A 12,901-nucleotide genomic window follows, 5' to 3' on the forward strand; every position below is an offset into this window, starting at 1 on the left:
GACATCACAATCCTCCAGGTTTGCTCATTTCCTCACCTTAAGCCTTAGCCCCTCCTGGGCACTGCTGCCCTCCAGAGCTTCAGGAAAGAAGGCATGCCCCACCACAGCATTCTGCCCTGCAGTAAAGGGTGAGCCATTGCTCCAGCCTCGAAGGCTCCTTTCCTGGTGATGTGGATGAGTTGTTCCTCACGTCTTGGAACAGGAAGACTTCCAGGAACGGAGGCATGCTTCTTCTTTCTTTAGGGAAAAGCGTCTAGGGGTCACCATGATTCTTGGAAAAGGGCTGTTCTTGGGACTTCCCTGGTGATACAGTGGTTAAGAATCCGCCTGCCAATGCAGGGGACAGGGATTCAATCCCTGGTCCAGGAAGATCCCACACACTGCAGAGCAACTAAGCCCATGTGCCACAACCACTGAGCCTGTGCTGTAGAGCCCGTGAGCCACAACTACTGAGCCTACTTGCTACAACTACTGAAGCCCGCATGCCCTAGAGCCCGAGTGCCACAGCTAATGAGCCCACACGTTGCAAGTATTGAAGCCCCAGCACCTAGAGCCGGTGCTTTGCAACAAGAGAAGCCCCCACTCGCCGCAACTAGAGAAAGCCCGCACACACAACGAAGACTCAACGCTGCCAAAAAAAAAAAAAGAGCTATTCTCACTCCTGCCTTTACCCCCTCACAGTCACAAATGACAGTATCTACCTTTTTCCTTTGAGAAAATCAGCAGACCTAGTTTTGTCTTGGCCCCACCCATGGTAAAGTTGGCCACTCCCTCCTGCCTGCTTGAACCCCACTTTCCTGGAACTCCTCTAATGGCCTCAGCTGCTGGGTGTCTTCCTCCTTCCCTGGCTGCTTCTGCTCCATCTCCTTCCTCTTCTTTTGCCTGACCTTGCAACTTGCCTGTCATTTACGAATCTTTGCTATCCAAATTCCCTTCTGTTGTTGGAAGGATGAAAAAAGAAGAGAGCCAGGGATGGACCGATTGTTCAGTTTCTCCAGGATTGCAGCCAGCCTGAGGCTGCAGAGGGCAGCAAAGTCAGAGGGAGACATTATGGCCAGAACTGAGCGAGAAACCACCGGAGAGCCAGTAGGTCAAAAGTGAAAGCCCACAGTGGTTGTAAACACCAAATGCCACAAGCTAGGGTATAGGGAGACAAGGATGAAGCTATAAAACCATTTTGTCCTGATGCTGTTTTAGGTACTAGATCTTTAATTACTTTCTTTTCTAGAGTCTTGTATGATATTTAGTCTGCTTGTCTGCTCAGGTTTTTTTTTAAATTATTAATTAATTTATTTATTCGCTGTGTTGGGTCTTCGTTGCTGTGTGTCCCCTGCATTGGCAGGCGGATTCTTAATCACTGAGCCATGAGGGAAGCCCTGCTCAGGTTTTTTTGTTTGTTTTGTTTCTGTTTTTTCCTAGTCTGCGCCTGGTCTTAGTTGCAGCATGCAGAATCTTTGTTGCAGCATGCTGGATCTTTTAGTTGCAGCATGTGGACTCCTCGTTGCAACATGCATGTGGGATCTAGTTCCCCGACCAGGGATCAAACCCGAGGCCCCTGCATTGGAAACGTGGAGTCTTACCCACTGGACCACCAGGGAAGTACCAGTCTGCCCATTTTTCAAACTTCTTCTTGGGTCCCTTTGGATATCTTGTATCACTCTATGATCTATTTCCCGGTTGTTCATTGATTTCTTTGTTTCACCTCTGGCTCCCCTATGTAGAAGTTATCTATGGCTGCATAACTAATTGCCACAAACTGAGTGGATTAAAACAACACACATTTGTTGTCCCAGGTTTCTGTGGGTCAGGAATCTAGCCATGACTTAGTGGATCCTTTGCCTGGGATCTCTCTCAATGCTGCCATTAAGGGGATGGCCAGGATTATGGTTTCATCAGAAGGTTGGATAGGGGAAGGATTCACTTCCAAGTTCACTCATGTGGGTTTTGGTCAGTTTGGTTCCTGTTGAGATGTTGGACTGAGTCTCAGTTCCTAGCTATCTGTTGATTAAAGGATGCCTTTAGTTATTTACCACATTAGTTTCTCCAACAAGGCAACTTCATCAAAGCCAGCAAGGAAGAAAATGCCAGTGAGATGGCAGTCAGAATCTTTTATAACCTAACTTCCAAAGGGACATTTCTTCAATGATGAGATATTCTACTGGTTAGAAGCAAATTCCTCATTAGTAGGGGATTACACAAGTCCATGAATACCAAGAGGTGGGGACCATTTTAGAAATGGCTTACCAAATCCCACCAGACTATAAATTCTGTTAGTGCAGGGACACTTTTTTTCATGTTAACTATCATGTCTCCAGTGTTTTTGAGTGAATGGCGTATAGTAGATGCTCAGTTAATATCTGTAAAATGAGAGATTGAATGGAGTAAGCTGTATGGTCTAAGAGTAGAATAGCTAAAGATTGCCTCAACGTTTCTTTTATTATGTTCAGCCTTCTGTTCACAGGTTGTTGAAACTAATCAAGGAGCAGTGGGATAGGTGAAATTGTCATGGCAGGTAAAACCAAGGATGTTGGACAGACAGAGAGGGGTCACTGAACAACAGAAGCCATGGGTCTGCTCATTTGCATCACCTTGTAGGGCTCCAGGAATTTATCAGCAGATGTTAGGCTTGGTGAGTGCTGTGTACCTGCCAAGATGTATCAGTTAGCATTTGCTGCATAACAAACTGCTCCCCCCCCCAAAAAAAATGAAAGGGTTCAAAATAAAAACTATTGAGACTACCCTGGTGGCACAGTGGTTAAGATTCCAAGCTCCCCATGCAAGAGGCCCAGGTTTGATCCTTGGTCAGGGAACTAGATCCCACATGCTTGCCATAACTAAAGAGCCTGCAAACTGCAACAAAGGAGCCTACCTGCCACAACTAAGACCTGGTGCAACCAAATAAATAATAAATAAATTTAAACATAAAAATAAAAACAATTTATTTAGTTCATAATTCTGTGGTTCAGAAATTTGGGCCTGGCTCCGTTGGAAAGTTCTGCTGAGCACAGGTGGGCTCATTCATGCATCTGTGGTCCGCTGGTGGGTTGACTAAGTCTGGCTACTTAGCCAGAGCAGTTTTAAAACATAAATGAAAATACTTTGACAATGCTCCCATCAAGAGAGGAGGTCTTGATACCTTGAATCTGGGCAGGCTTGAACTGCTTCAATGAATAGAGTACAGCAGAGGCAATAGTCTATGGTCTCCAACACTAGATCATAAAAGACCATTCAAGCTGCTTCCCTGTTTGCTAGAAGAGTCACTTTTAGAGACTTGAGACATCATGTAAGGGGTCCAACTACCCTGAAGCTGCCATACTAGAGATGCCATATGGAAAAAATACATGGAGAATCCCTAAGACCAGAGAAAGAAAGAGGGATTCCCCCCAAGAGATCCCAGTTATTTGAGTGATCCCAGCCCAGGAACCAGACGTGTGAATAGAAATGCCACCAGATAATTCCAGCTCCCAGCCACTCTAGGAACCCCCCAGCCCTTCAAGTCTTCCCAGCTTAGATGCCACGGAGCAGAAACAAGCCATTTGTGTTGTGCCCTGTCCAGGCTCCTGACCCACATAAGCCATGAGTGTATTTTATTTTTATTTTTTTAATAATTTTATTTATTTATTTATTTATTTATTTATTTATTTATATTGGCTGTGTTGGGTCTTCATTGCTGCGTGCCAGCTTTCTGTAGTTGCGAAGAGCAGGGGCTACTCTTCCTTGCAATATTCAGGCTTCTTATTGCAGTGGCTTCTCTTGTTGCAGAGCGCGGGCTCTAGGCACATGGGCTTCAGTAGTTGTGGCACGTGGGCTCAGTAGTTGTGGCTCTTGGGTTCTAGAGCACAGGCTCAGTGGTTGTGGCACACGGGCTTTGTTTCTCCACAGCATGTGGGATCTTCCCGGACCAGGGCTCGAACCCATGTCCCCTGCATTGGTGGGCAGATTCTTAACCACAGCACCACTAGGGAAGCCCCTCAGGAGTGTATTTTAAATGGTTGCTATTTCATGCTGCTGAGTTCTAGGGTGGTTTGTTACATAGCAACAGGAAATGGGAACAGATGGACTTATTCATAGCTGGAGGTTGATTGGTTGGTGATTGAGGCCACAGGGGTGACTGAGTCATGTGCCTCTCATCACCCAGGTTAGCTTGGGCTAAATGGTTGAGAAGGCAGCTATCATTAATGCCCCAAAAGAAACATCAAAAAACAAGCAGAAACTGTCAAGACAAAATTTCTCAATAGTCAAAGGTTTATAGCAACCCTTCCCAATAAAGAGTTTAGGATATTGATCACAAAGATGCTTGGAACTTCCTTGGTGGCACAGTGGTTAAGAATCTGCCTTCCAACGCAGGGGACACAGGTTTGATCCCGGGTCGGGGAAGATCCCACATGCCATGAAGCAACTAAGTCTGTGTGCCACAACTACTGAGCCTGCACTCTAGAGCCTGTGAGCCACAACTATTGAACTCATGTGCCACAACTACGGAAGTCCACACACTCTAGGGCCCACATGCCACAACTACTAAGCCTGCATGCTGCAGCTACTAAGCGTGAGCCTAGTGCCTGTGCTCCACAACAAGAGAAGCCCCCACTTGCCACAACTAGATAAAGCCCACGTGCAGCAATGAAGACCCAAGGCAACAAAAATAAATAGTATCAGTTAGTTAATTAATTAATTAATTTAAAAAACAAAGATGCTCAAGGAGCTAGGGAGGAAAATGGATGAACAGGGTGAGAAGTTAGGCTTTTTTGGGGGGTAGGGGGGAGCAGGGCTGTGCCACACAGCTTTCAGGATCTTAGTTCCCCAACCAGGGATTGAACCTGAGCCTTCAGCAGTGAATGTGCAGTCTTAACCACCGGAGCACCAGGGAATTCCCAGAAGTTAGGCATTTTAAACAAAGAGTTGGAAAATATAAAGAAGAACCTGACAGAGCTGAAAAGTACAATAACTGAAATTAAAAATACACTCAAGGGACTTCCCTGATGGTCCAGGGGTTAAGACTATGCTTCCACTGCAGTGGGGACCAGGTTTGATCCCTGGTCGGCGAACTAGATCCCGCACACCGCAACTAAAAGATCCCTCATGCCGCAACTAAGACCCAGCACAGCCAAATAAATAAATAAATAAGTTTTTAACATACACTTGAAGGAATCAACAGTAGATTAGATGATACAGAAGAATGGATCAGTGATCTGAAAAATAGAATAGTGGAAATCACTCAAGCTGAACAGAATAAAGGAAAAAGAATTTTTTAAAAAATGAGGGCAGTTTAAGAGACCTCTGGAACACCATCAAGCACATTGACATTCACGTTATAGTGGTCCCAGAAGGAGAAGACAGAGAGAAAGGGGAAGAGAACATATCTGAAGACATAATAACTGAAAACTTCCCTAACCTGGGAAAGGAAACAAACATCCAGGTCCAGGAATCACAGAGAGTCCCAAACAGGATCAACCCAAAGGGGACCACACCAAGACATGTTGTAATTAAAATGGCAAAAATTAAAGACAAAGGGAGAATATTAAAAGCAGCAATAGAAAAGCAAGAAGTGGGACTTCCCTGGTGGCACAGTGGTTAAGAATCCTCCTGCCAATGCAGGGGACATGGGTTCAAGCCCTGGTCCGGAAAGATCCCACATGCTGCGAAGCAACAAAGCCTGTGCGCCACACCTACTGAGCCTGCACTCTACAGCCCGCGAGCCACAACTACTGAAGCCTGAGTGCCTAGGGCCTGTGCTCCACAACAAGAGAAGCCACCTCAATGAGAAGCCCAAGCACCACAACGAAGAGTAGCCCCTACTCACAGAAACAAAGCCTGCTCACAGCAACAAAGACCCAGCACAGTCAAAAGTAAATAAATTAATTAATAAGTAAATTTATTTATTTATTTATTAAAAGCAAGAAGTTATGTACAAGAGAACTCCTATAAGGCTATCAGCTGTCTTTTCAGCAGAAACTCTACAGGTCAGAAGAGAGTAGCATGATATATTCTAAGTGATGAAATGGGAAAACCTACAACCAAGAATACTGTGCCCAGCAATGCTCTCATTCAGACTTAAAGGAGAGATCAAAATTTTTACAGGCAAGCAAAAGCTAAAAGAGTTCAGCACCACCAAACCAGCTTTACAAGAAATGTTAAAGGGGCTTCTCTCAGCAGAAAAGACCACAACTAAAACTGTGAAATCATGAAAGGAAAAATCTCATTGGTAAAGGCAAATATACAGTAAAGTTATATATAAACCACTTATAAAGCTGATAGGAAGGTTGAAAGACAAAAGTAGCAAAGTCATCTATATTCACAATAAGTAGCTGAGGGATATAGAAGACAAAAATATGTAAAATGTGATGTCAAAAACAGTAAACATTGGGGGGTAGTAAAAATGCAGGGTTGTTAAAATATGAGCAAACTGAAGAGATCAGCAATTTAAAATAATCGTGTACATATACAGATTGCTATATATAAACCTCATGGTAACCACAAACCAAAAATGTATAATAAATACACACACACACAAGAGAAAGGAGGGACTTCCCTGGTGGCGCAGTGGTTAAGAATCCCCCTGCCAATGCAGGGGACACAGGTTCGATTCCTGGTCTGGGAAGATCCCACATGCCGGGGAACAACTAAGCCGGTGCACCACAACTACTAAGCCTGAGCTTAGAGCCCACGAGCCACAACTATTGAGCCCTTGAGCCACAACTACTGAAGCCCGCCTGCCTAGAGCCTGGGCTCTGCGACAAGAGAAGCCACCGCAATGAGAAGCCCGCGCACTGCAACAAAGAGTAGCCCCAACTCGCTGCAACTAGAGAAAGCCTGCGCGCAGCAACAAAAACCCAACACAGCCAATAAATACATAAATAAATAAGTTTATAAAAAACAGAAAGAGAAAAGAATACGAACATAACACTAAAGATACACATCACAAAGAGAGCAAAAGAAGAAAGGAAGAGAAAAGAACTACAAAAACAAATGAATAAGTACTTTAAATGTAAAGCTGACAGGACTCATACTTTCTGATTTCAAACTTAATACAAAGCTACAGTAACAAAACAGCTCAAAACATTGTGGTTCTGGCACAAGGATGGATGTATTACCAATGGAATAGAATTGAAAGTCCAGAAATAAATCCATACATCTATGGCCAGTTGATTTTTCACAATGGTGCTAAGTCCATTTAATGAGGGAAAAAATAATGTCTTCAACAAATGGTGCTGGGACAACCAGATTTCCACGTGCTAGAAATGAAATAGAACCCTTATTTCACATCATATATAAAAATTAACTCAAAATAAAGTTAACTCAAAATGGAACAACAACCTAAATGTAAGAGCTAAAACTATTAAACGCTTAGAAGAAAACATAGGGGTAAATCTGTATGACATTGATTTTGGTAATAGATTCTTAGATATGGTATCCAAAGCACAGGCAACAAAAGAAAAATATAGATAAATTGGACTTCATCAAAATTTAAAACTTTTATGCATCAAAGGACATCTTCAAGAGGGTGAAAAGACAACCTACTGAATGGGAGAAAATACTTGTAACTCATATATCTGATAAGAGCTTAATATCCAGAACATATAAAGAAATCCTGCAACTCAATAACAACAACAAAAACATACAACTCAGTTTAAAAATGAGCAAAAGACTTGAATAGACACTTCCCCAAAGATGATAGATGAATGGCTGATAAGCACATAAAAAGATGCTCAATATTATTAGTCATAATATAGTAGTCATTGTAGTCAAAACTACAATGAGAAAACAATCCACACCTACTAGGATAGCTATAATTTTTTTTAATAACAAATATTGGCAAAGATGTAAAGAAATTGGAACCCTCATGCATTGCTGGTGGGAATTTAAAATGCTGCAGCCCCTGTAGAAAACACTTTGGCGGGTCCTCAAAAAGCTAAACATAGAATTACCATACAATCCAGCAATTCCACTCCTGGGTATATATCAAAATAATTGAAAGCAGGGACTCAAACAGATACTTTTACACCGTGTTTATAGCAGCATTATTCACAGTAGCCAAAAGGTGGAAACAACCCAAGTGTCCATTGGCAGATGAATGGATAAGCAAAATATAGTTTATACAAACATCAGAATATGATTTAGCTTTTAATAAAATGGAATGAAATTCTAATATAACATGGATGAACCGGAGAACATTTGCTAAGTGAAATAAGCCAGACATGAAAGAACAAATGTTGTATGACTCTACTTAGATGAGTTACCTAGAATAGATAAATTCATAGAGACAGAAAGTAGAATAGAGGTTACAAGGGGCGGGGGAGAGGCAGGGACATTATTGTTTACTGGAGACAGAGTTTCCACTCGGGAATGATGAAAAAATTTTGGAAGTAGGTAGTGATGATTGCACAGCATTGTGAATGCACCTAATGTCACTGAATTGTACACTTAAAAATGGCAAATGTTAGGTTATATATATTTTACCACAATTAAAAATTCTCCAGGGCTTCCCTGGTGACTCAGTGGTTAAGAATCCACATGCCAATGCAGGGGACACGGGTTCTCGCCCTGGCCTGGGAAGATCCCACGTGCCAGGGAGCAACTAAGCCCTTGCACCACAACTACTGAGCCTGCACTCTAGAGCCTGCACGCTGCAACTACAAAAACCTGTGGGCCTAAAGCCTGTGCTCTGCAACAAGAGAAGCCACCTCAATAAGAAGCCCGCTGCACAGCAATGAAGAGTAGCCCCTGCTCAACACAACTAGAGAAAGCCCGCATGTAGCAACAAAGACCCAATAAATAAAAAATAAAACAAATTAATTTTTAAAAATTCTCCAGAAAAAAAAAAAAGAGCAGAAGCTGTTAAGCCTCTTAAGATCTAGGTTCAGAACTAGCCCAGCATCACTTCTTTTTTTTAATAGCTAGTTAGTTAGTTAGTTAGTTGTGCCCTATCTTAGTCGTGGCAAGTGGGCTCCTTAGTTGCAGCATGTGGGCTCCTTAGTTGTGGCATGTGAACTCTTGGTTGAGGCAGGCACTTGCATGACCAGGGATGGAACTGGGCCTCCTACATTGGGAGCACGGAATCTTAACCACTGCACCACCAGGGAAGTCCTCCAGCATCACTTCTGATGCATTCTGTTGCTCAGAACAAGTGACGAAGCCAGCTTAGATTCAAGTGATGGGGAAATAGACACTACTTCTTCATAGGAGGAGCTACATATATTGTCCCCCTTTTTTACTCTTTATAAGACAAAGTATCAAGTCTGAGCCCATGTTAGTCAATATTCCCAACAAACAAATTTTGAGTCCAAAGCTTAGTCCATAAAAATATTTTTGATTGTGCTAAAACTTATCTGCTAAATACTGAGAAGAGTCTTTTAATTTAAATACGCAAAATTTGATCCTGAAGAAATAACAACTACCCCCCTCCAAAAAAAATCACAGAGGTAGAATTGACAGTTGGTAAAAATTGGACAAAAGGAGCCCAATTAATGAATCAAATGTTTAATGCAAAAATCACATGGGAAAAAATGTTCCTGATAAAAATGATTTCAATCAAGTAAAAATGAACACTGAAAAAAAAAATTGGGAACGGCTTAAGTGCACTGAATAGCAAAGTGATCCAGGAATCTAATTGGCTAGATTCAGCTTAGGATTCAAAAGTCTTTTCCAACAGAAATGTGTTGGATTTTTTTTTCCCACTGTGCTTATAAAAACGGAATCAAAGTTGTCTCCAGAATAAAGCCATCCTTTGTGTGAATATGGCAGGGTGAGCATGAGAGGGTTGAATGCCCTGTGCATCTCCCTGGTGTTTAATTTTATTCTCCAGACACCAGATGCCACTTATCTCCTAGGCAAGGTCCCAGAAATGATCTGGTCATGACCTCTATCTGGGTGGCCCTGGACCCCAGCCAGGTTTGTGCCTCTCCAGACCCCTCTGTCCCCCACCTCCTGTACCAGTGCAGGTTTTTCTGTTCCTTGTAAGTTGTGGGTCACACCGAACTCTTCCTTCCTGAGGGTGAACCCCAAGATTTGTCCTTTATGAGGGCTCCTCACTCCTCTGCACCGAGGGACCACAGGCAGCCAGCTCAGAGATTGTCCATTGATGGTTTCTTGGCCCTCACCACATCCTGGTGTCACTCTTGCCCTCCTGACTTACCCTGCATCCCATCTCTAACCATGTCCACAGAGGTCCTCCCCCAGCCTCCCAGGTCCACCCAGGAACCAGAGGACAATGTCCATGAGATTCCCTTCAGCTTCATACTCTGCAAATCCAAGGTCACCTTGGATTTGTCAAGGACTGTGAAATGTCCAGCACATAAGCTTTAAAAGAAGGGAGGCAAATAGGGACTTCACTGGTGGTTCAGTGGTTAAGACTCCACCCTTCCACTATAAGGGTCATGGGTTCCATCCCTGGCCCTGGAACTAAGATTCCCTCCCCCACCAAAAAAAGGCAGGGGGGAGGCAAAGATATGCTCTTTTTTTTTGGCCTCGTGGCATGGGGGAACTTAGTTCCTCAACCAGGAATTGAACCCGTTCCCTCATGGGTGAAAGCATGGAGTCCTAACCACTGGACCACCAAGGAATCAAAGATGTGTTCTGTTTTTAAAAAACGGGTATGGGGGGATATGGGAATGTGGGGGAGAAGGAATTCATGGTAATTATTTTTACCACTGAGTTTTTAGAAATATGCTTCCAAGCTAGTCTTAACAGTTCCAGAATTTTAACAGATGCAATATACAATTGATAGTAAGGGGGGCCAGGGGAGGGAAGACACACAGAGAGGGAGTGGAGACAGTGGCAGAGAGGGTGTAGACCGATTCAGAGTGGAGACAGGGACAAAGAGAATAGACAGGGGCAAAATGTAGATGGGACAGAGTGTAGACAGAGGCAGAGACGGACAAGGGCAGGGAGCGTGGCCGGATGTCCTTCACTGCTCCCAAAACCAGAAGGAAACCCCTACCTACTATGTAGAAGGTTGAGATCTCAGACCTCAGAAGGTCCTGACATGCCCCACTCTGGAGGCCGGCCTTCCCGTTCCCATTTCTTTCTCTCCGTTTTCAGCTCCCATTCTGAACTTACGATGTCACCGTCTCTTCTGTGACTGGGTCCTTCCCTGCCCCACCCCACCCCCCTCTAGGGCCCATCCCTGCATCTTAGGGTGGAAACTTGTCCTTTTCGCTAAGTCTTGCCCCCTATCCGTAACTGCCTCTACAGCTCCCTCCGCAGCCTGAGAGATCCCCCGACCCTTCCCTTCCCTGTTAATAATCTTGGGCCCGCCATTCATTCATCAAACATTTATAAGCAGTTTCCACGTGCTGGGCCCCTGCTCAGCAATGCCGGGGACCCCCGGACCTAGGCCCCGCATCCACCCGCCCCCATCTGTCTAGGAGGAGTGGGGGATAAGCAGTGATAACAGAGTGCTCTGAGTTTGATGGGGGAACATAAGACACTGTCAGCCTCAGAGAACATACCTAACCAGGCCTAGACTAGAGAAGGGGGCAGGCCTGAGTCTCCGCTGTGACACCCCAACCCCCCCGAAGCCCCGCCCTCATCCCAGAGCCGGGCTCAGAGAAGGTGTGGTCCCTCTGCCCAAGGGATTTTCTGGCAACGCCCCTTCTTAGATCCAACCCATTAGCCTCTACCAGAACTGCCCCCGCCCCATCTCTGACCTAGGCCACGCCCCTCCCAGCCCCTCCCCTATTTCATTCAAGGCCGGCCTCAAGCCCCACCGCCCGGGAGGCAAACCTCACACCAATACCACTACCTCATTGGCCAGAGAGCACCACTTCACCTCCCTCCTTCAGTGTCATTGGCTTTCTAAGTGTCAATCTTTTTTATAGAGGCCCAACAGTTGCCATGGCCGAGGTTTGAGGGGCAGATAATAATGGACGTCCCAGGACGTCTCGTTATTGGGCAAAAAGCCCGGCTCTGGGCGGGGCTTAGAGCCAAATGCTTGCCTGCCTCCGTGTGGGGGTTCCTCAGGGACGCAGCCTTCCCTCAGAGACACACCCCCTCTCTCCTCGCAATTGGCCCTGCCAAATGTCGATCAACAGGATTCCACATTCCGATAGGCAAAACTACCCGTCCTTCACTGCTTCCCTAATTTCAATTCGCTTCTCTCCTTAAAGGCGGCAACCTTCTGGCCGTAGCCAGAGCCCTCCTTACGGAATGGCCACGGATTGGCCAGTCACCCCGTCACTCCTAGGCGGTGGGCGGATCCAGAGCGCCTGGGGGCGGTGAATTGGCTGACTGGGCCTCGGGGGCGGGGCAGCGGCTCCTGTCAGCGGGTGAAATGGCAGCGGCGGAGCCGGCGGCGGCCGCGGTCCCGGGGGGCGGCTGAGGGGGCCGGGCCGGGGCTGCGGGGCGAGCGACGCGGCGGGGATCCGTCGGCGCGGCCCGGGACGGCGAGGCTCGTCATGGCGCTGGCGGTGCGCTCTTCGCAGGTAGGTAGGCGGCGCGAGCCGGGCCTCCCGGGCGCCTTCTCAGGCCCGCGGCTCCGCGCTGCGGCCCACGGGGGCCGGGCAAGACTGGAACTCGGGCCCCCTCGTCCCGGAACCCGCGCCGGGAGCCCTCGGCACTCCCAGCACAGACGCTGGCCGTTAGCCTCGGGCCCTGGCCCCTGCCCATCCTCGTTCCCGACGCTTCCAGACCCCTCAGGGCCCCTCCCACGACCCCTCCTCCCCCACACCGCCCCCTCCCCGGGAGGCCCCGTCAGGCCAGTGACCCCCGCCCACCCTCTTTACTGACCCACAGGACCACTTCCCGGACACTTCAGGGCTCCCGCAGCCCCCATCCCGCAGACCCGCCCCCTACAAGCGCCCCCTGCAAGCCCAGGACCACCACACACACACACCCCGCCCCGTCCCCATCCTTCAAGACCCCTTTCATCTGTAGACCCCTTGCCACGCCATCCCTCCCCTCACTT

At 46.4% G+C, this 12,901-nt stretch overlaps 1 protein-coding gene across 8 annotated transcripts in view; it reads left to right on the plus strand.

Annotated features, from left to right (window-relative positions):
• Window positions 1–12,246: 12,246 nt before the first annotated feature.
• EVI5L (ecotropic viral integration site 5 like) overlaps window positions 12,247–12,901 on the plus strand; it is a 29,243-nt gene continuing 28,588 nt past the window's right edge. For all 8 annotated transcript variants that reach the window (XM_057708813.1, XM_057708816.1, XM_057708821.1 and 5 more), the window contains exon 1: window positions 12,247–12,419. The gene's annotated coding sequence lies outside the window, so the exon portion shown is untranslated. The remainder of the gene's footprint in view (window positions 12,420–12,901) is intronic.

The sequence above is a fragment of the Hippopotamus amphibius genome, chromosome 15, assembly GCF_030028045.1.
Source record: "Hippopotamus amphibius kiboko isolate mHipAmp2 chromosome 15, mHipAmp2.hap2, whole genome shotgun sequence".
NCBI classification, from domain to species: domain Eukaryota; kingdom Metazoa; phylum Chordata; class Mammalia; order Artiodactyla; family Hippopotamidae; genus Hippopotamus; species Hippopotamus amphibius.